Source organism: Peromyscus californicus, unplaced genomic scaffold, assembly GCF_007827085.1.
Source record: "Peromyscus californicus insignis strain IS unplaced genomic scaffold, ASM782708v3 Scaffold_5__1_contigs__length_169319896, whole genome shotgun sequence".
Lineage (NCBI taxonomy): Eukaryota > Metazoa > Chordata > Mammalia > Rodentia > Cricetidae > Peromyscus > Peromyscus californicus.
The window spans coordinates 54078824-54097865 of NW_026294573.1; the positions used below are offsets into that span (position 1 = coordinate 54078824).

General features: G+C 45.6%; 1 protein-coding gene and 1 long non-coding RNA gene across 16 annotated transcripts in view; one reads left to right on the forward strand and one right to left on the reverse strand.

The window, feature by feature from the left end:
• Nfia (nuclear factor I A) overlaps nucleotides 1-19042 on the reverse strand; it is a 544849-nt gene that overhangs the window by 356518 nt on the left and 169289 nt on the right. Inside the window, exon 1 of one of the 4 annotated variants that reach the window (XM_052718432.1) lies at nucleotides 6907-6925. The exons of the other annotated variants lie outside the window; for them this stretch is intronic. The gene's annotated coding sequence lies outside the window, so the exon portion shown is untranslated. Of the gene's footprint in view, nucleotides 1-6906; nucleotides 6926-19042 lie in introns of those variants that run through there. 4 annotated transcript variants of the gene reach the window in all.
• LOC128097737 (uncharacterized) overlaps nucleotides 1-19042 on the forward strand; it is a 221574-nt gene that overhangs the window by 12809 nt on the left and 189723 nt on the right. For 4 of the 12 annotated variants that reach the window (XR_008213963.1, XR_008213955.1, XR_008213964.1 and 1 more), the window contains exon 2: nucleotides 7369-7453. The exons of 1 other annotated variant lie outside the window; for it this stretch is intronic. This is a non-coding gene — a long non-coding RNA (uncharacterized LOC128097737). Of the gene's footprint in view, nucleotides 1-2987; nucleotides 3328-7043; nucleotides 7287-7368; nucleotides 7454-19042 lie in introns of those variants that run through there. 7 more of the 12 variants (XR_008213954.1, XR_008213957.1, XR_008213961.1 and 4 more) reach the window with 6 other exon arrangements.

The window sequence follows — 19042 nt, forward strand, 5'->3', positions numbered from 1 at the left end:
TCATCTTTAGAGGCCTGTGAGGGCAAAGAATGACACTATTTAGTCATGTTTTTCTCTTCTGTATTTTCTAGATATTGGCATAGAAAGATATATAATACACACACATACACATACACACACACACACACACACACACACACACACACACACACACACGATACAAATAAGTACAGCGTCTAAAGCCCATGCAGTGAGATCCTATGTCCTTTATTAAGGTTGGTTTAACATTTGACCTTGAGGCCTGGGGAGATGGCTCGATGGGTCCCATGCAAACATGCACAAAGACCTGAGTTTGAATCTCCTCCACCCATATAAATGAGGTTGTGGACTTAGGTGACTATCATCCCAGCACTGGAGGTATGAGGGAGTGGCAGGTAGATCCTGGGAGCCTCCTGGCCAACCAGCCAGTCTAGTTGATATCCTCCTCTGCCCTCCACATTTGCACACAGGCACATGAACCTTCACATACATATGTACACACAGACACACACAGACACACACACACACACACACACACACACACACACACACACACACACACACGGAGAGAGACAAAACAATTTACCTTGAGTTTCTTAATACTAAAAGAAGAAAGAGTAAGAACTTATGAAATATACAATATCCATAAAATATTATGAAAGCCTGCAGTGGGTATTCCAAAAGCAACACAGATTTTCGGGATCCTGGAAAGTTTGGCACATCCCTCCCATCACATACTCCGCCACTGTTGCTCTATACACCATAGTCAGTTGTGGTCACAGAGAGGTCAGGCTTCACTATGATGCTCTAAGTGTGGGGAAGAAGGGATAAATAAGGGATGGGGACCGTGTCCCTAGAACTCTTCAGCCATCGGATCAAGTGCCCCGGTCTAACTCTGCCAGGGCTCCCCTTGTGGTGAGACAGAATTTACCTAGTTTAACATGGATGTCTGTAAGAGCAGACAGTCAGCAACAGGAAAAGAAGAGCATCGCTGGGGTTGGGCACCTCTGACCCATGACTTTGCACATTCATGCTGATATTAACAACACACCAACTCGTCAAAAAAGTAGAAAGAGAGGGAACTGGGAACTGGGACCAGGTTGGCATGGGTGCTGGCTTCAGAGTCTCTTTTCCAACCTGGGTCCAGGAACTCTGCTACCTCTTTTGACTTTTCTTTTTCACAAGATTGCCAGGATAAAGTCAGCAAGGAGAACTCTAACAAATGGTGTTGTTGAATTGTTGTACTTGTTCCTATTTGAATTAAGCAGAGTAGGTGGGTGTCAGTCTCAAAGCCCAGGTAAGAGCAGTGGAGAATCACTAAGAGATACAAAAGAAATTGGTAATAAGACCAGATTTCTTTTTCTAGAAAAATCACCATGGTAGCAGTATGGAAATGATTTTGGAGCTTTAGTAACAAGCCACTCATCATTTTTTCTCCTTCGTTATATTATTTTCCCTTTTTAATTTTTATTAATAATTTTTAAAAAATTGCCAGACAGTGGTGGTGCACACCTTTCCATCCCAGCACTTGGGAGGCAGAGGCAGGTAGACCTCTGAGTCCCAGGCCAGCATGGTTTACAAAGCAAGTTCCAGGCCAGCCCAGAACTGTTACACAGAGAAACCCTGTCTTGAAAAACCAAACCAAACAAACAAACAAACAAGGTCTTATATATTCCAGGCTAGCCTTGAACTTCATAATCAATGAGAGTCTTGAATTTTTTAATCTTCCTTTAGCTACCTTCATACGGCTGCGATTCCAGGCTTGTAATAAGCTTATGGGGTTCTGGGGATCAAACCTAAGGCTTTGGGGCTTAAATGAGCACTCTACCAGTGAACCACACTCTTGGCCTACCTTTAAAAAAAAAAAGTAGTAAACTTGGTTGAAATGAGCCAGAGGCTAACCTGGAGCAAAAGATACTTAGTAAACAGCTTGATTAAAAAATATTGCCGGGCGGTGGTGGTGCATGCCTTTAATCCCAGCACTCGGGAGGCAGAGCCAGGCGGGTCTCTGTGAGTTCAAGGCCAGCCTGGTCTACAGAGCGAGATCCAGGACAGGCACCAAAACTACACAGAGAAACCCTGTCTCGAAAAACAAAAACAAAAGCAAACAAACAAACAAAAACTATATTGTACATCTCTGCCCAGTGGTGGGGAAAGTTGCCATTTCTCTTAAAGTGAACACTACTCTGCTGAACTGTTCACCTGGTGGGAGTGCAGTGATGTCTTCAGGTCATTGCTGTGGTTGGTAAGGCAGTCCTTTGTCAATTAACATTTTAGTTCCATTAACACTAGAGCAATTTACAGTAAACAGCTCTGATGGGAGATTACTGTTCCTTTGTTACATTAAAAAATATTATTCTGGGATGTAGCTAAATGATAGATGGCTTGCCTGGCATGTACAAGGCCCTGGGTTCTGTCTCTAGTCTGTCTGTCTGTCCATCTGTCCATCTCTGTCTCTCTCACACACACATACACAAACACAGACAAATTAAATATCACAAATTTTTATATTTGTGGGATAGCATCAGAAAACAAATATTTCATTAAATGGGATTTTCCCTTAATTGAGGTAGTTTAATTCTGACTTCGTAACTTATTCTTTATGAATCGTGTCATGTTGAAGCCGGGGGTGGTGTTGCATCCCTGTAATCCTAGCTCTTGGGAAAGAGCTTAAGGCAGGACAAACACAAAACTTGAGGCTAGTGTTGCCTCAGAGAGAGAGAGAGAGAATTCCAGCCAGCACAGAGTAGATAGTCAGTTCCTATCTAGAACTAAATGAAGAGATAGCATAGGGTATAAAATCATAGAACTAGATAGTGATGCCGTCTGCTCCTTTTATATGCCCCACCTCTCTTTACTCTGAAAGTTATACACATGCTGCATCCACAGAATTTTGTAACTAGGAAAACAGTGAGTGATCCTAGTAGGCCATTGCTTTTAATAGACCAAGAAGCAACTTGGTTTTTTACTCTCAAAAAAAAAAAAAAAAAAGAGTTATTGGGGGAGGGGGAAATACTCTGGGTTTTAGTATGCAAAAGTCCTTGCTGTATTGCAGATATTAGGAGTCATCTAATCAGTGAAATGAGGCTGGAAAGAACAGCGTTTACCTTCGGAACATTTTGTTATTTGGCACAGCGTTTCGCTTTGTGTTTACCGAGGAGAGAACAGCAAAAGAGAATGAGGCGAGCCAGTTACAAAGAGGCCTTAGTGTGACCAGCACGCTTGCAATGGCTGCCGTACTGCAAGCAGGGTCAGACTGAGGCTTGAAAAATTCAAGTTTCCCACGCGCTTGGTATGCACATTGCATTGTACAGTGGAAAAAGAAGTTTTTAAAGAAGCCAGAAAGTGGTATGTAATTCTGGTTTTAACAATATGCCTATTAATGTGCTAGTCCTCCCAAGAGAAATAATATTGACAATTCATCAAACAAGTGTGAATTTGTCAGGAGACAGCCGCTATAAACAATTTAGAAATTATTTCTTTTATGTGTGTGAGTGTTCGGCCTGCATTTGTGCCTGTGAGTGCCTGGTGCCCATGGAGACCAGGAGAGAGTATTGGATCCTTGGGACTGGAGTTAGAGCTGGCCATGAGCCACTATGTAGGTGCTAGGAATTGAACCCAGGTCCCCTGGAAGGTGAACCAGTGCCCTGAACTGCTGAGCTATCTCTCTTGTCTGAGAATCAAAAAAAAAATTTCAGCTGTCCCTGACCACTACCAAAATTTATATTCACTATCAAACATTTCTACAACAGTCAACTATCAAATAAATTCAAATTTAGAAATATTTACTGAATGTCCCTGATATGCCAGCTGTTACATTAGGGTCTGGGGAAGCAGACAGGAGGAATAAGGCATGAACTGATCTTTACACAGTAAGCAATTTGAGGCACTGTTGGGCTATCTTATCAGCCATAAGGCTACTAGCATAGTAACCCTCTCTAGATAATGAATACATTTGACATGTGACATTGCTCCATCTCTCCCCTAGCCTTTCTTCATCTCTAATTCTTCATTAGTGATACTCTTTTGAAACTCTTATTGAACAGCACATAGTGGACTAAGCTGAAAATGTAATGTGAATATTGAGGAGTACGTTATAATTACTAGTGTTCTAAAATATTTAGCTTCTAACGGTCAGAATTTGAGGTGATCGCTGCATTTTTATGTTACAGATGATCAAGGCATATTGTAATATCAAGTGCTATTTAGAATACTGCCCGAGTCTTTTAAAAGTTTTTGTAGCTTGTCCAGTGTAGAGTTTGTCTTAGTAGATAACATTTACGGAGCTACCTATTGATTCCTAAGCTAAGTGTTTTTTGATTGGAGAAGTATTGAAGAGCTTATGAAATTCACCCTCCTTTTTCTTACCTTTTCCTTTCAAAGCTAAACTGGACCTACAGTTTTACAGTTGCCTTCATTGTTTTGATATTCTGACTAGGTCATTCTAGTCATTTTGGTGTGCTCAAAACTTTTCTTTGAAAAATGTCCCATCATAACCACACTGCTGTAAGTTGTCTCAGAGTATAATTTCAATGACTACAGCCCCTTTCTTTCTTCTCACAGTAGGGGTTTAACATAGGAATTGGATCCCATGTTGAAAGTTAAAAAGCACTCCAGTGATGATTTAGAGCAGTCCCCAGTAAGATAAATGTGAAGATTTTTTAAAAGTATTTTTATATTACTTTAAAAAACAACTGAGAAACACTATAATTGCCAGGACAGTGTTTATTGACTTCATGGAATTGTACATTCATTTTCCCTAACCAAAAGCTTTCAAGTAACAGCATACTGTGACTCTTGCTAGATTTGTCCCACAGTAAGAAAGTTTGCTTTGTGGATTTTTTTTCCTTCTTCTCCTTAAAAAAGTTTTTCTGACTGGCTAGGAGCTTCATAGTTCATAGTAGTGATTTTTTTTTTTTATATACAGATGATGCTGTAAAAAGTCCTGGGTCTGACTACAGGGCAGCATTTACAAGCTGAAGGCCACTGTAGTGCCTAGCCTTTCTGTTCCCATGTGCTCTTATTTGAATTTTTGTATATCGAACACAGAGCTATGGAAGTCCTGTACAATCTGAAGCCTAGGAATCTGGGGCTTTCCGAGAAGAGGAAACAGAGGTGCGGCTGCCCTGGAGCAGGACTTTCCTGAGTGCATGGGTTGCTTTTTATGTGGGCCTACATGTTAACTTTGCACGTGTCTCCTCTTATGCCCACCTCTTTCCAAATCACAGAAGTGTGGAAACTGTCACATAGATGTGACCCAAACATATGACTGTCTGTTTTAAATGTTAGAGTAAGTCAAATTTATTATTACTATTTTTATTATCAGTAGACTCACGTATATTATTTCAGCCACACTGTTAGAAAGCTCCATTTTAGTTCTATTGAAGAGCTTGCTCAACTGGGCATATATTCCCTGTGTACTTGACCTGAGTACAGCTGAACTGTCTCATTGGACTTTTCACTTTCCCTTAAACTGGGGTATTGGCTCATACTGTGGACAATCCAACTGACTGTCATGTAAATGAGAACCAACAGCTTGGCTTCTTCTTTCCCAGTGTCTTCCCTCATTCTGGGGGAAACAAGGTTTCTAACCCCAAATACCTATATGTTGGGATTGCATGCAAAAATGGGCCTGGAGAGCCAGTCTTTGAATGCTGCTGGATCAGGTAGACTTCCTTCATGGAAAGTCACTCATTTGCAGGCTGCCTGGCACTTAAACACCTTCAGACTACACACAGACCTCAGGAAAGTTACATCCGTCTAAACAAAGACACGTTGCTTAAGTTGTTATTATACGCTCTGTGACATTACATACACATCTATACATCCACGCTGCACTTAGCTTCCCAATATGACAAATGACATCAGCTCTCTGTGACAAGCAGCTTCAGGAAAAGTGGCACAAGCATTGGGCAAAAAGGTTAAGGGCAAGACAACTCTTGGGTTTTCTCCTGCCTGAAAACTCCACTCAGGTTTTGTCCCGAATCGAAAATAGGGTGTCAAAACTGTCCCCAAGTAGTTGGGATACCGCTTCTACAATGGAAATGGATAGTGTGTTTGGCTGTGGAGAACATCGGGCAGACAGCAAGTGAGAGCAGTGCTCTCCATGGATGTACTTAAGAGTGCACAGCCCTCAGGACACAGCTAGCAATTGGTTAATTAGCCACCTCACTCCTGCACCACTGGCTGTGCCCGCACCAAGTGCTGTCCGCAGATATGGTTAGGAGTTTGCCTCCGCGGCATTTTGTGGTTGTTAAGCAGAAGTCTGATGAAACCTAAGTCTGGACACATTTTTATTTTAAAAGACAGACAGAAGGATCAGTCCTAAAGGGAGAACATGACAACTACTTGGCAAAATAAAAGCAAATGAGGACAAATGATCCACATTTGTGCCGAAACCCATTTCTCTTGGTGGCGGAGCTGCCAAGAAGGCAGGACAGAAAGGAGGGAGAGAGGCAGAGACCCCGTGGTCTTCGGGTGTGCAAAGGTTTGGCCTTCCCAAGGCTCAGAAGCTCTGGTGGCCATTTTCTTTCTCCTTTTCTTTCTTTGAGTAAAGGAAAATTAAAACGGAAAAGCGAAATCTCCCAGCACCAACAACTCGGCTCCTCCCCCAAAAGAGAAAAAAAAAATTAAAGCGCAGGTACTAAACCCAATCCACATGCATCCTGCGAAGCTCCCGCAGTCAACTCGATTCCCTTTGGCGAGCCATGCCGAAGGAGACGCGATCTGGAAAAAAATCAATCAGAGCTCACGCCCCGCGCCTCCGCCGCCGCCGCCGCCGCCGCCGCCGCAGTGGCCGGGAGCCGGGGCTGCAGGACGCTTTGCCGCAGTGCACGCTCGCTCGTCGCTGCAACCGTCCTGCTCGGGTGAATAATGGAAGTACGGCGTAGAGACAATCAAGCTGATTTATCGCGCAAAATAACTCACTGCTTCAGTCCAGCTCTTCGATGTGCCCCTTTAAATCACAAACGCGCGCACACAGATCCATAGGCGCTCACACATGCACAGTGCACGTGTGTGTGTGTGTGTGTGTGTGTGTGTGTGTGTGTGTGTGTGTGTGTGTGTGTGTGTTCGTGTGTTCGCTCGCGCGTGCGCGCCAGGACCGAGTGGAAGGATTCAGCTTAGCGTATATGAAGGGGAAAAACCAAAAGAGCCCGTCACTCCAGCCCAGTACCCCCATCTTTTGCAGCATGGGCAAGTGACTTGTAATGCAAGTTGGCGCAAAATAAAGTCTGAACAAAGCTAAAGTGTGAGAGAATCCAGCGTTAAGGAACAGTCAGGAAAGACTGAGTTCTTTTGAAGGCAAAGTAAAATTTCCCTTTTTTAAAACGGAAAGAAAAGGAATATCATTAACTGAGGCCAGATCTAAAATGATGCTTTTCAATGCAGGCGAGTGTTGAAGAATGCAATGGGAAGTTCCTGGGCGAACATCTGGTGAAGACATTCTAAGAACACATCTGAAATGAAGAAAGCAGTAAGAGCCTTCTTTTACAGATCATCTGTACCAAAAAGGGGAGAGGGTTGTTAAAACTTTGTTTTCAAACTGTGTTTTAGTCTCAGGGGCCATCTGCTTTGTGGGTAGAAGACTGACCCCAGTGAATAAGTAGAGTTCTGGGTTCTCTGTTAACCTGGGCATGAGCAAATCTCCCCCTTTCAATGGCTCCTTTTCCTCTTCTGTAAAAATACAGAAGGTAAATGGTTTTTCTTGGCATAGTGGCTTCAGGACTCCATTTAGGTGGTGAGGCTTACTAAAGAAAGAGGGCACACTCTTCAGGTGGTCTCTGTGCAGAAGGATGGGACTGAAACCATCAGTCTAATGGGACTCAGTCCTTAATGTGGAGAACTAGCTCTCGGTGTGTTTAGCATATCGTGCATGCTGTCTGAGAATAGTAGTGTCACATGGCTCTATGTTTGAGGAAGAGGAGAAAGACTATCTAGATCAGTCAAAAGGATTTGCAGGGTGGAAAAATTTCATTGTTTTTGTGTATTAATAACCTGTATACGAAATGTACAGAATCACTTGAGTAATTCAGACCAGTAACATTTTAGTGGGTGATAGCTGTGTGCCAGGTTGGCAGTCTAGATTGGCCAAATTAATGGGATTAATTACTCCCTGCCTACTGTTTCAGAAAACAACTCTAGGCAGAGCAGGGTTACATGCAAGGACTGCTGTTGGATATTTTTCATTTGTGTAGTGGAGGCTAGGGCCAAACCACTTGCTAGTGTGGACATGTGTTAGTTGAGTAATCACAGGCGAATTATTTAATTTAGTTTTGCCTCAGTTTCCTGCATTTATGTAGTAGAGAATATATCTGTACATAATTCACAAAGGTGTCATAATCAAATGCATTATCTCATGAAAATGCTTAGATCCCAAGAAACAAGTCCATGAACGTTAGAGGACTGTATACACAGCACAAGCAAGGGTCAGATAGAATAGATGAATCTTTGAATGACTCTTGAGTTTCAAATAAGGTCTCTAAGCACTTTATCTGACTTTTATGATGTGTGCGTGAATCAAGGAGCTCAGCAGTCTTTAGTATTAGGAATAGGCCGGGGCATCCCAATACCATGAGTTCCCACTTCACCAGATCAAGGCAAATACTCAATAGTGACCCTATAAGTCCAGTACTTGCTTAGTAGTTCATGTCTCACTACCCAGGTGGGAGGAAAGCAACCTTTTCTTGGGAGAGAAGTTTCTGGGGCTCCAGTTCCTGCCTTTTCCTGTTGTGATGTTTTCTTGCCTGTACAACTTGTTACTTTAGGCCTAGTCTCTGTTCTTGAATTAGGAAGCCCAAAGAAGCCCAAACCACCACAAATCCCTGATGTGCTCCTTGGTATCATTAGTTTAAGGGGAAAGGAACGCCTGAATTTCGCTCTCCTTTTATGGATCCCCAGAGTGCATCCTTGTACAAGGCTTTGGGAAGGGTCACAGGCAGGGAATGCTTAAGGGACCAATTGTGCTTGTGTTTGCAGTTTGGGGTTGGAGGCAAGCTGCTTTTAAGCTTTATAGAGGAAGTGGGGATTAGGTGTTTCCAGAACAAGGTAGGTGCTGGCAGGCTTAGGTCATCCTTGTTGGAAAGTAATGCCCCACTTTCTTTTGCCTGTGCACTTCGCAGCCCCAGGTGCATTAACTGCTTTACCAGGGACAGTGCGACAGCCTACAGAGGGCTGGCAGGCCTGGAACTCCCCAAGAGGGATGGATGGCCCAGGATGTCAGTGTTTTAGGATTATAGGCTCTGAGGTTAAGTTCCCCTTTAGCCAGAAAGGGTCTGGCTGACTGCGTGGAGAGAAAGGTTGATTCCCTCCAACCTGCTATCGTGAGCCCACTGTTCCACTCGGTCAATCTCATTAACAGATTTTCCAAAACAAATGAATGAAAATATAGAGCACTGTGTGCCTGCTTGCCTTGCTCTTGGCTTTTTGGCCTGGAACGTTGTTCTAGCACTCCATGACTCCCCATCACAATCACAGGAGCAAAACTCTTCCCTTAAGAGGCTGTGAGTTTTAGAAAGGAAAGCCAGTATACTTATACTTTAAACATTTTTGGAAATCCAGCATGGGAAACCCGTTTCCCCACTTTTGAAGGACATGACATCAGATGTTGCGGGTGCACAGCCTTCAGCCTCCCAGCATCCTTTCTTGTGGGGATTTTCTCAGTTTCGAGGAGGAGAATTTGAGCATAAATTCAATTTTGCCTCTCACTCCCATCCCTACCCCTCCGGACCACGGGGATCTCCCACTTCAGACCCAGACAAGAGCCAGAGTCTGGGGGAGTGGAAGCAGGGATCTGGAGGCATAGAAGTGCTGGCCAAGGTCAGGACCGCTGGCGGACTGCTAAAGGGAGGTGGCAGTTAGGCGCCGCCCTCTGGCCTAGCAGCCGACCTGGCTGATGCCCCCTGCTTGGCTGCTGTCTGGAGCATCCCTAGGGAAAGGAGGGAGCGCCACCGCGGAACAGTCCCAGATTCCCCGTGGAAGCTGAAGCCCACTGAGTGCCTTTTCGAGTTGTCCGGAAAGGAAGATGAGCTGTTGAGCACAGCTGAACTTGGAACGGCTTTCCCTGGCTCTGCTTCTTTCCCTGGTAGAGGCTTTTGAGAGTCCCAGTGTTTCTGTCTACCCCAAAGTCAGGCACCCGAGGAGCTAATAGTCTAGTAATGCCCGCTAGTCCATGGGCCCACCACCTCAGCAGCCTGTTCCTCGGTGGCTTAGGATAACGGAGCAAGTTTACCAACCTCCTCAGCGGGAAATGTTGCACGAATCTGAAATATTGTAAGCGACTAAAAACTAAAAACCAAAGCAAACCAGATACCAACTAAGTTCACTCCTGCTCAGTCGCCAGGGTCCTTGAATCATTCAGGAAAACAGAGCTCTTCCAGGTCCTTCTGGAGGGGGACTTACTATCACCGTGCTAAAACATTTTACAGGCAAGGTTTCATAGAAACGTCTTTCCCACTAAGGATGGAATGTCATATCTGCTTACATACAGAACTGCTCGCAGAAAGGGGGAAAGGCAGGATCCAACCCAACCCAACTAAAAATCACGGTTACCAGCTTTGGAACCACAGTATTGGGTATTGTGGGCCATGGAGTGTCAGCCTCGTAGACTGGGCTATTTCCCACTGCTTGCTGCAACTCTTCAACAGACATTCTTCCCTGTTTCTTGATTGATGATTGATTATAATCCTTCCTTCCCATACCCAGAGTTAAGTCCGTACCTTCCTTATGTTTGGGCTTTAAGTCAGGCTTCTTCCTCACATGTATGAAGTGGATGAGTTTGCTCTTTGGCTGGCAGAATGTGAACCCAGAATGGAAAATTATTGCTAGGGAAGAGCAGTCCACCACCTTCATTCCTTTACACTTTTCCTGGTTTACAGAATGAACTCAAGGTGGAACGTGCAGAGTTGTGTAGTTTCTCAGTCAGGAGGAGAGCTTGTGAAGGCTGTGGACCCTATGACTGTAGGGAAATTACTAAAAGTAGTTTAATAAGAAAACACAATGTTCTGGCTTCACGAGTCTAAGACACCACAGCCCACTAAGCCTCCACCCCACCCACCCCTCTTGGCAAACATCAATGCACCCCAACATTCCTGGTCCTCTAGTGGCCCCCACCATTGTATGGCACCTTCTTAAATTATCTCTTTGAAAGATGACACCAACTTCCACTGAATTCCATGCTTCCTTCTTCCTGGTAAGTTTTATTCACATAGGTTCCAACCCTGGAGTAGGGAAGGCATAAAGACTCCAACTCTTCATTCAGGGAGAAAACTACTTTTTATCTGATTTACTGAGGGAGGGTGCTGAGTGCAAAGTGGGCAGGTTTGTAGACTACCCAGTCTGTCCATCAGCTTTGCTAACATTGGAAGCACAATCTCAACATGTCCACCACTGTTTGCTTAAATGCCAGGGTAGGGTACAAGGACACACTCCTGTGTGCTCTCTCCCCCACCAGCTGTGAGAACACAAAACACACACGGGCCAAATCCAGTTCCTGCCTCCCAGAGAGTATGAAGACCACTTCTATTGGAGCTACTGTTTGCAGTTCAGGAAAGGGAAACCGCTTTGGTTTTGTCTTAAGACTCACTTAGAGACTAGGCCTGGCAATATTCCTGTTTAAGTTAATGCTAGGGAAGAGTGCAGTGCTGGAATTCCAGTGCTAAAAATGTGTCTCAACTCCCTGTTTCCATTTCACTTATTTCTTTCTTAGGGACCCCCATCTCCTGAAGCATAAGAGAATAGAAGCACACCTACTTTTCTCAAGATAAAAACTGTCACTAAATTTAAGAGGCGATATTGCAACCAAGAGTCACAACTGTACATACCCGTCGCCATTGTTTATTTAAATTTACCCCAACGCTTCTTTTAAGGACTTGGAAAAGTGTAACAAGCGCTAATTGGGGAAAGAAAAAAAAATATCGAGTCAGATTCATTTTGCTTTTTCAGATCAAGGAAAAGGATTCCGAATAAAAGAATAAGCTTGAGGCAGAGTATTTTTAAAACACTCTTCAGTAGCTATAGACTTTCCTCCACTAGACCTCTAAGAGTCGTCCAGTTCCGCTTTCACTCCCCCCCCACCCCCCATCCCCCACCCCCCACCTCCGTTAACCGGCTTAACAATTCTTCCACCCCAGGCTTCAGGTAGCGGGGCGGAGGATCCCCCAGGTTTCCCCCTGACCATAGCTCTGCAGGCGGAACAAATCATTCACCCAGTTCACCCCCCCCCCCCCCCCCAGCTGACGGAGGAAGGACTTCTGCGGATCCTCAAGCTGGGACGCGCGCGCACAGGGACCACGTCCGCCGGTGGCCGCGGCAGGACAAGCCAGGCCGGAGGTTGCGGCACGGCCCTACGCGTCCTCCCGCCTGCGGGATGACCCGGTCACTCTGTGCCCAGCCACTGTGCGACCCCACACCCTCCTCCCCCTCTCTGCCTCGCCTTCCCGCGTGCTCCTAGCCGGGCAGCGGTGTGACACCCCCCCCTTCTTGCGTACACCCCCCCCCCTCCCACGCGCGTGGCTGGAGTTAAGTATCTGGGAACTTTGCAGCGAAATCCTACAGGGTCCAGGGAGGGGCCAGAGGGATGAGAGACCCTGCAGAGGCTTCACAGGCCACAGACACCCGCCCTGGCCGGTGTCTGGGTAGGAGGCAGTCCACGGGTCCCCAAGCAAGCCCTGCAGGTGCACCCTGTCGCATTCCTTTCCAAGTCTTTTGAGATTCGGCCTTTTAGAAGTTTGTAAGGTTGTCCCGCCCCGCACCGCACTCATGGAGTCACACGAGGGGTCACACTGTCCCCAGCCCTCTATTCCCACTGCTGAAGTTGGGGAAGTGGTATACAGTGAGAGTAGCCGGGGCTGCTGGAGGATTGGGGTTCAAGCACCGCCCAGGAGCTAGGCAATGGGAGCTTGGAGGTCGGTCACCAGGCTCGGCTTCTCGGGAAGCGCAGCTTAACCGCTCCGTACGCCCCAGGGGAACGAGGGGGAGAGAGGTCGGGGAGGGAAGGACGAGTTAATTTTTTTTTTTTTTAAGAGAAGGCAGCTGGTGACCTCGATCTTCACCCTTCAAGTTCCCCTAAGCGAAGCAGGGCGCCACCTACAGTCGAGTTCTAACTAGCACGGTGATGAGAAAGCTGGCCCCTTCTCTTCTCAGTCAGTCCAGACACACGGGGCTGTTGGCAGCCGCAGAGTAGAGAACCCCAAAATGTGCGTTGGGGCCGTGTAGAAGTCGGGAAACAGCAGTAGCAGCTCCGAACGGGCATGTTTGCGTTCTGAAGGTTTGGCTGGAGTTTTGATCCCAGTATCTCCTCCAGGTTTTAGCCAAGAACAGTCTGTTTCATCAGAAACGGTATCTGTGTGACCTTGGACAAGTCACTCACTCAGTCACTCTTCTTTACCCCCTCCTTCAGAACTATAACTGTGTGATAGGGCTCCTCCTCCTCCTCCTCCTCCTCCTCCTCCTCCTCCTCCTCCTCCTCCCCTCCTCCTCCTCCTCCTCCTCTCCTCCTCCTCCTCCTCCTCCTCTCCTCCTCCTCCTCCTCCTCCTTCTCCTCCTTTCTTCTCCCCTTCTCCTCCTTCTTCTCCTCCTCCTCCTTCTCCATCTTCTTCTACTTTCTTATTCTTATTTTTTTAAAAAAATAATGAGACAGAGTAGGTGAGAAAAAAACATGCTAGGAGCTCCTACTTATTTCTAAAATGAGAAAAAAAAACTTTTCGAGAGATACAACTTTTAAGACACTGTTTAAATGCTTTCTGCTCCATGAGAGAGTAGGTCTTTAGAAGAGGAGAGAAAGCCAGCCAACTGGCTCCAGTGGCTGATTTGAATGCGGGCTATTAGCCATTCTCTCTATCTAATCTCACAGACAAAGGATACATATTAATGGATGGCTATGACTACTTAATTATAATTTTACTTTGTAAATTGCTAATTACCATTTGAATGTCTTACTGTATATGATATACATTATTCCCATTGTTACAATGAGGACAGACAGTGCTAGAGATGCAATTTCAGCCGCCCCAAGCCTTTCAGAACCTGCCTTAGAGGCACAGTATTCAGTACTGGGAGAGTAGGCTAGGAGTTTTACATAGGAAGACACACTTTTTTTTTTCAATAGCACCTCTGGAAATCAGGCGTGAAAGTTCACACAGATGGACTGGAGGATCAGGGAAGTGAAGGGAGTCACTTTTGTGGGAGTGAGGGAAGTCAGGGGGGAATTCAAGGAAAGAACCTGGAGGCAGGAACCCATGGGGGGATGTTGCTTACTGGCTTGCTCTTGGCTTCCCTGGCCTGCTTTTTCAAGGGAGTCACTTTAAGAAGGGACAGAGTAGCGTCATGGAGAGCCTCGCTACACATAAAGTGACTTACGGGCACTAGTTTTGGGATACTTCTAAGAGTTATCAAGACAAGCCAGGCAGGAGAGGTGGCTGCTTAGTGGTTTTGCCATGCCGAAGGGGTGGCAGAGGGTGGCTTTGGCAGCCTAAGGAGTGGCGATTACTGCAGTGTTTCCTCAGGAAATGTTGATGGTGGAAGAAAGAGCAGGGGCTGGGGGTGGGCAGTAGGCGAAGCCAGAGACAGATTGACTTATTTTTCTATTAATATAATTAGCCTGTGCTTACCTAATGGTTCACACAGCCAAATCTCATCAAACAGCCCAATGAAAAGTTTAGTTTAATATAGCAATTGCTGTCCTGGCATCTGAACCACAGAGATTGTGCTTTGTTGCTCTGGTTATGAGAATAATATACATTAAGGTTACTGCCCCCCTCAACCCTAGGGTTTCATGCATACTAGCAAGTGCCCTACCACTGAGCTATACCTCAAGCCCAATACTACATATTTTTCATACACCAAATATGTCACTGCTTTGTATCCTTGTAATAGTGACATTTTGTAATGAAAGGTTTGGATTACAGAGGGAAGCAAATTATACTACTTTCAGCATTTTGGGGTTGCCATTGTGGAAAAAATTGTGTATGAGTTCCCCCTTTGTATCCATCAAAGCATAAAACCCAAACCACCATTCCTATCCAGAGTGTCTCCTTTACACCAGCAGAATAACCAGACTTATCAAATGGCCTCAAAGTAGAGCTGAGAAAATGGCTCAGTCTATAAAGTTCTTGGTGCATAAGGTGCATAAGGACGAAAACCTGACTTCAGTCCCCAGTACCATGTCAAAAGCTAGGGAGAGAAGATTCCTAGGGCTTGCTGGTCTGCAATCTGCCAAGCTGGCAAGCTCCAGTTTCAGTAAGAGAATCTGTCTCAAAAGTTAACATTGACCTCTGGCCTATACATGCGTACACACACACACACACACACACACACACACACACACACACACTCTCACTCACAGCCTAAAAGTTAAGCAACAGAAAGGTTTAAGTTGGAGCATTGTCTGTAAAGGCAAGCATCCCACCTCCATCCCCATGCCAGTTTCAGCTATGATCCTTCATCTTGCCAATACATTACTGAGAGGCCAGACTTTGGCAAGTTGTCTCCAGTCTCCACACAGTGACAGTGTTTCTAATAACCTAATAGATTTTCATTTTGAAGCACATGGCACAAGAAATCCATTAGCAGAAGAGTCCTACTGGGGACCTAAAGTTATCAAATTAAGGCTAGGTGGCCAGCTTTTCAGTTTATTTGTTTATTTACTTTTTGGTGACTGGTTGGTAATTAAGAGGGCTTTGTAAGAGACAGCAGGCGACATATTTGTAGACTGGGTTTTTATGTATTCTATATTATTCTAGGTTTTAGCAGAACTCCAGAGAAATGCAAGAGCGCTTCTGCCTAGGGTTTGAGATCTAACTTCCAGAGCAGAAACTTCTTCCTGTCTCTTGTTCTAGGGTCCAGCCCTTCATTTTGTTATATAAAACAATAGACTAAAGCTCAAAGAGAATGTGTTTCAACTCAGATATTTCCTCTCTGAAGTTACAGGCTTCATCCTAGAATTTTTAATGTTACCGACTTCATCCTCTTTTAATATAGCTCCATAAATAAGTGACTTGAGAAAGCACTTTAGGAAAGTTGGGAGCTGTAGTGTGTGACCTCATTTTATGCACAGCCACATATAGACAGATTTACAAGGGACATCACTGTTCACTGGGGTCACTTGCCCTGTAGTCTAATTTGTTATCATGTGTCTATGTTATGGAAACAAATGCCAGTCAGCAGAAATGAGTTTGTGGCCATGTAACTTAACTACTTTTTGGTCCCTTTCTACAGTGGTCTTTAGTAAAGAAAGGACAAAGTAGTGGGCCAATTTCCAAGGCACTCTGAAACTTGTCAATGTTCTCTGTGTCATCTGTGTTGAACAAAGCCCTTGGTCAATGGCAGGTAGGCTCTGAGAACGTGGATAGTTATGAAAAAAAAATGGCTCTTTACCACAGACTGCTGTGAGATTTGTTTGAGACACTGAACTCTAGCTCCCAATCATAAGGATGGAGATGTCTGCAAAGTCATTGAGGAGAGTCTGATAAACAGTGTCAAACATTACTGGCTGCAGAAGGACCAATTTCATGGGACAGTTGCTCAGAAAGTCAATTGCTATATGCTTGTAGTAAAAGACCTCAGCGTATTTACGTCGCTAAATGCTGCATAAATATCGACATAGAGGAACTCCCAAGAGTCTGACACAGCAGAGCTGCTGGCGTGAAAACTAGGCGGGTCACACTCAAGAGTTTATTTGAGGAACCTAGACCAGTGCACCCAAGACGCCTAGAGATCTTGGCAACGATTTTGAAATCATTTGAAGGGGAAATGGCAGTTATAATACTACTAAACTATACTAATAGTCAAGGCCAATGCCTGATGGAACCCGGTGTTAATTCTCACCGTGTGAAGATATCATCACTTCTGTTTCACAGAGGGAAGCAGAGAATTCATTAAAGTTATACGTGGAATTTAGACAGACCAGACTAGTTGCAAACCATTCACCCCCACCCCACCCCGCCCCCGCCCTGTTTTATCTATTGGTTTTCAGGCCTCTCAGCCTTCTCAGTCTGGGCTTGATTTTCTCTGTCTTCCAGGAAGAGGCTTACTTCTTTTTTTTGGCACCTTAAACTTCATTTGCATTGCATATCTTACCTACATAAGAGACCTTCTAAGATGGCAGCCAGTTCCTTGGTCCCATCCTTATTTGTACACACAAGTGGCACGTATGTTTTGATACCTTATTCATTTCATCCCTGTTTTTGAGTTTTCCTCTTGACTTTTTTTTTTTTTTTTTTTTTTTTTTTTTTACTGTGGTGGAACCTGGTGCAGGGTTTCACATTAAGCTTGCTCCTTCAAAAATAATACTGATGGCCTGTAAGGCATTCAGTCTGGCCTTTCTCCTCCCTCTCCCCTAGGCAAAGCTAGGACAGAAAATAGGAATTAAGAGTCCAGGTTTCTGTACTTGGTCCCTTTGCAGTGGCCTCTGCCTGGAATGTGAAAGGTGAATGGCTGGGAGGCAGTAAGAGTATCCAAACAAAAACCTCAAGGGGTGACTTTATCCACCCCATAAACTTGACTTCTTGCCACAAACGAGTTGACCCCTTCAAATGAACTAGACTCTTGGCCTGGCACCCAGACTGGGATAATGGAAACATGCCTATCTGAGGGGTGAGGACGGGTGAAGCTGAGGAGTGCCAAGGGTGGGGGCAGGGTGTGAGGAGGCGGTTTTCCCAGGAATTCCAGAGCTATGGTTCTCAAGACTAGCAACTGCCCCAGTGTCCAGAGGAAGTGGCAGCTCCAGCTTGTTCATCAGTGTCACATTAGAGAGGCAGCGCGGGGCCAGCCTCGGCTAGGTGCCCGCTTGGAGTCGGCTCGCCTTTCCGGGTTGATTTGGCCAGTGAACTAGCTATTCAAGAGTACCAACCTAAAAAGGCGGTTCCAAGCTGGGGAGTCTGGCCTCGTTCTGCATCTTTTGGCTTCTCCGGGGGCAGGTGCGCGCGGGTGGGGGTGGGAGAGTGGGGTGCTCTGTGCGTCACCCACCGGACCTGTGCTCTCGCTTTCGCGTTACAGTCTCCTACTTCTGCAGGGCATCTTCCGGGACCTTGGGACCCTGCCCCGGTGTGGGGGATCCGGGAGTTGCCACTTGTGCCCCAGATTTGCTGGACAGCGAGGTGGCACACTCAGCGTGCCCGCGGTAGGAAGATTGATTTTCAAGTTGGAGAGCCTCAGTTTGGTTATCGGATCCGGGGAAAAGTTTCAATCCAGCGCCTCCGCTGTGACCCGGCGACCGCGAGCAGACACCAGAGGGCGCCGCTTTAATGTGCTTCAGCCCGGGATCCTCGAAGTGGGTGCGGACGTCTAGGCGGGCTGGGAAACCAGTTCTCTGCAACCTGACTGCGCGGTCGAAGAATCTGAGGGAGTTGTCGGGAATATCCCTTTTCTCTTTCGCCTTGGGTGCAAAGCAGGGTGCAGGGCGCCCCGAGACCAGGCCCCCCTTTCCCACTTTGCAAGATCAACTCCAGGAGCTCGTGCCGGGTCTTTTTCACCACCTGAGGGTTCCTTGCAGAGCTGTCGGGGTGAGAAAGGAGGAGAGGTCCCCTACTGAAGCTGCGCCCCCTCTAACTGCTAAGGAACATGCCTGCAGGCGTTGAATTGAGAGCGACTAATTAATTTCCCAGCACTTGTGCAGAATACTTTAGAATGGAAAAATGAAGGTTTTCGATGAAAATGAAGCTTGATGGTGTGCACCTGCCACTAATGCACGGTGCACCGTAACTTCCCTCATTAGAGAGATGGCTTGGGTTGAGAACAAGTCATATAGTGAAAATCACTTCAACACGTGCCTGTTCATATGCATAAACTCCCGTGTACCAGATGGCAAAATATAATGACATCTTAAACAGCTAATTGCATAAACCTTGTAATGCAGATAATTGCTGTACCAAAGTAGGAGTTAATAATTTCCTACTGTATTGCCTGGCTTCAGAGTAATCCTTAAGGAAGTTGTGACAATTCTAACACACTAAAGTTCACCAAACGGTAATTAAAACTAGCACTTATATCATTTGACTTTCAAACCCTTAATTATGATTTGGAAGAACTGCTCTGTGGAAACCCAGAAGTTATAAATGGTTATAACATT